The 4557-nt window shown below is 35.4% G+C and overlaps 1 pseudogene; it reads left to right on the forward strand.

The window, feature by feature from the left end:
- The first annotated feature begins 850 nt into the window (after nt 1–850).
- Nucleotides 851–2572, forward strand: LOC119631773 (annotated as a pseudogene).
- The last annotated feature ends 1985 nt before the right edge of the window (nt 2573–4557 follow it).

A 4557-nucleotide genomic window follows, 5' to 3' on the forward strand; every position in this document is an offset into this window, starting at 1 on the left:
TTTTTTTTTTTTTTTTTTTTTTTTTTTTTTTTGTTACATAATAAAGTGATACTCATTGTAAGTATTTAGCAAGCATAATTAAGAACGTTATAGTCGGGCTACGCCGATTAATCGATACCCTGCACAATGTCAGCTTACACAGTTATTCACTTGTCTTGGCAATAATATACCAAAAATTATGCATTGTCTTCTTGCAAAGGGCATTCGTTCCATGTAAGCCCGCGTTTGTGGAGGAGCATGCCCAAAAGATCAAATGATCTGATCCCAATTTAGCAAATTTATTGCACTTGACAAAAACTATATTATTTTTCAGTTTCTGTCATAAATATTTAGAAATTAGACTTTCTCGCCATACAAGAGGTAACTTTTCAAGATAACCCTTATACACGTTGGAGGTCTAAAAAATAGATCTATGTGATCTCAAGCCCTTATCGTTAATATTTTTGCTATATTATAACTACGAACCAATTTTATTGATAAAATATTTAAAATTAAATCTTTTCTTCAAGTCTTTGTACTATGCATGAGAGAGCTTATATGGAAAACTTGTATTGCTTAGGACCCATGTGCTTCACATTTAATTCACTCAGTTTTCATATCAAATTGCTATTGTGGTTAAATTTCCATCGCAAAACATTAATCATTAGGCCTTTTTTGGTATACATGAATTTACATTTCCTGACATTTCTTATATACGGACTAATAACTAGACCTATATGGTCCAAATTCGGTAAGGTTGATTTTTTTTTTTTCAGTATACTATTATTAGCCAATGTTCACCACGAAATATTGAATATTAGACCGTTTTACATAATAAAGACCAAGTTTCATATTTTAAAATGTCGAATATATGAATATATCCTTTGCTGGACGTAAAATTGATTATCAACGCCGCATTTTAACTTTATTACGTACAAATTTTGATTTGATTTCCCACAAAAAAAAGAGAAGTTTAGGCGCAATCCTTAGTTGAACAACAACAAGGCACTCTGTACGGTCCTCCAGATCCGAAAAAAATGTATTCACAAATGCAAATGCAGCCGAATCCCGGCAATTTAGTCTCCGCTGCAGCAGCTAATGCTCAAATGCCTGGAGGCGCACAGCAAATATTAAATCCAGCAGCAGCTGCCGGTATGCCGCTGACCGTTCCACCCGGTAATAATGTGGTGCCATTTATGCATGCTATACCCACGCAAATGCCCATTCATCCGGATGTATGTTTAAAAAAGCTGGCTTTTTACGACTTCTTAGGTACATTGATTAAACCCTCATCGCTGGTACCTCGTAATGCCCAACGCATGCAAGAGGTGCCATTTTACTTTACATTGACACCGCAACAGGCTACAGAGATTGCTTCAAATCGTGACATTCGTAACAGCTCAGAAGTTGAACATGCTATCCAAGTGCAATTGCGTTTCTGTTTGCTGGAGACATCTTGTGACCAAGATGATTGCTTTCCACCTAGTGTGGCCGTTAAGGTGAATAACAAAATGTGTCAGCTACCGAATGCATTACCACAAACGCGTCCAAATATGGAACCCAAAAGACCTCCACGTCCTATAAATGTAACCTCAAATGTTAAACTATCGCTGACAGTAACAAATACCATTACTGTACAATGGTCGCCGGATTATACTCGCGGATATTGCATCGTTGTTTATCGCTGTTAAGAAATTAACATCTGGCCAACTATTGACACGACTGAAAACTAAAGGTGTAAAGCCAGCGGATTATACTCGAGCTCTAATTAAAGAAAAATTGCGCGAAGATGCTGATTGTGAGATTGCCACGACAATGCTGAAGGTCACTTTAAATTGTCCTTTGGGAAAAATGAAGATGTCCATACCATACTCATTTGCAATGTTTCGATGCCAACTTGTATTTGCAAATGAATGAACGCAAACGTACGTGGAATTGTCCTGTGCCTGCATAATAAGCCTCCAGCTTTCGATAATCTTGTAATTGAAGGTTATTTTCAAGAGGTTTTAGCTTCAAATCTATTGAAATCTGATGATGCCGAAATTCAATTGCACAAAGATGGTTCATGGAGTACACATAGCTTAAGAGCAGATTCGCAAATCTTAGATATACCCACTAAGCCGGTGGAAAAAGTGGAAGTAATTTCAGACGATATAGAACTCATTACCACAGAGGATGTTAAGCCAATTAAAGCCGCTGCTGTTTCGGTTACAGTTACTTCGAACGAGTTACCTTCCTCCACCACAAATAGCGAAACAGTGGACTTAACTTTAAGTGATTCGGATGATGACGATACGCCATTGGCTAAGAGACGGCCTGCGTGTAAGATCAATACTTCATCTGCAACTTCATCCACCGTGTCCACATCAAATATAAACGGTAATTCAGCAATAGCGGGTCAGCATCGTGGCGTGGATGTGCAGCAGAAAACTGATGCTGATCTAACAATTATCTGTTTAGATTCACCCTCGCCGCCCTCAACTCCAGTTCGATCTCCCAAAATAGATGTGTCGTCGATGAACGATTTCAAAGTTTATCAAAATAAAGACGCGAATAAATTCTTAGAAAATCCTCCATCCTGCGAAAGATGATTCATTTTATTATCCCGAAATATATCCGTGCCAGAGCCAATTTTATATTTTTTATAAAATGTAATGAATTATTACGCATTTGTTTAAAGGGGAATGTCAAATATTTTTTTTTTCAAGTTCTTTTCCCCTTGTTCTGCGTATACCAATATACACTTGTATTGCATCGAAAACTTTTGAAATTTTTTTTGCATAAAACGGCTTTTTAAAGTGAAGCGTTATGTGGTCGAGAGTGGTCGAAAAAGTTGATCGATCCGAACAATTTTCAATAGGATTTTCAAGCTTATATCGATTCAGAAAATGATTCATCCATTATCCATCACTTAAGAAGAAGGAGAAAGAAACTTTAATTGTATATGAATTACGGGCGAATACATGGATCAATTATTTGGTTTTCGAACTTAAATTGACGCGAATGACAAGGAGAAAAATGAAAATCACTTTTGTTTTTTCAAAAAACATGTTTAGGTTCCAATCATGATTTCAATAGATGGAGAAATGCTCTGTAGACAAATCGAAAGGCATGGCTTATTCGTTTGTGTTATGCACGTCGGCGAAATGTTTAACTTTCTAATGGTATAACTCAATAATATGGTCTCTATGATCAGTGTAAAAGTATTAATTTTCCTTGACTTGCATGGGTTTGCCACTTGACCTGGACAGATAATTATTTCCGTTTTCCCTTTCCATCAATAAAAGAAAATTCGTTGGAAATTCCTTCCATATTCTCTCAATGAGGAAGGAAATCGATATTAATATTGAGCATAATGTTGTGGCGACCATTTTGCTATTAACACTTGGCAGTCACGGGCAGTAAAATCGATTAAAAGATTTTCTTTTTTCGTTAGTTCAAGTTTTATGCTGGGTAGATCGACTCCGATTTCCATCTCTTTAAGACATGCGACGGTTTGCTGAACTGGTACGTATTCTTAGCCCTCCTATGACCCACTTTTTTATAATCCCCTACCCGTATGTCACTAACTTCGACATTATCTAAATAAAAGATCGATTTCAGAGGACGGTTGTCATCCGCACTTTAACATATATCTGTTCAATTTACTTAATCTTCCATTGGCAAGGGGTTATAGTGTCTTCGAAGGATTAAAAAAATGATGTTTGTCCAAATTTGTTTTTTTTTTTTTTTTTTTGTTTGTAATATATTAAAAGACCTATTTTAATCAAGATTTCAAGTATGTATATAAAAAAAAAAAGCTTGGTTAATATTTTAAAAAAGATTTACTTTAAAAATTCATGAAATTCCACCGTTAAAGCGTCTCATCATTAGAAAAAGGTATCCTCGCGATAGATGGGATAACTCGTAATCGCAAAAAATCAACCACAGTTCATGTTCGAAAAAAAAAACGGATGCAAAAGTGAGAACAAAAATGAAATATCAATTCTTGTCAGGACTGAAGGCAAAAAAAAAAAAGGATAATTTCCGGAAATTTTATGATCGATAGATTTTTCATTCGTTAGTAAGAAAAATGTCTATTTTATCGACAACTGTAAATTGACTACTCGTTATAGTAAGTCGATAATCGACCGGGTAATTAAGTATGTCCGTTTAGCTTAAGCGCCGTGCTTTTGGCAAAAAAAGATTATATTGAAATGTTTATGAATAACGCTCTTACGTTTTTGTCTCATGCTATTTACTTGATAATGCGGTTTAAAATTGTAAAATTTTATAGATGTTCAATAAATGTCGACGTTCGCTTGTAAATTAGTCAGTTCGCTATACGTCAATAATTCGATTTGTTGTTACTTCATCAGAAACTGTAAATGAAATACTTTGGAAACTAGTGTAACTACTTCATCAGTCAACAGCAAAAGTAGGTGCATAAAGTTGTCTTTTTTTCGTCTTACTATGAATGCGTACACATGCAGATAGCGTACACATGTTTAACTTAATAGACTTTTTCATCGCTTGTTTAAGTGCAATTATAAGCAATTTGTAGCATTTTATGTCGGTTAAGTATGCACACTCTGTCTG

Source organism: Glossina fuscipes, unplaced genomic scaffold (assembly GCF_014805625.2).
Source record: "Glossina fuscipes isolate IAEA_lab_2018 unplaced genomic scaffold, Yale_Gfus_2 1, whole genome shotgun sequence".
Classification (NCBI taxonomy): domain Eukaryota; kingdom Metazoa; phylum Arthropoda; class Insecta; order Diptera; family Glossinidae; genus Glossina; species Glossina fuscipes.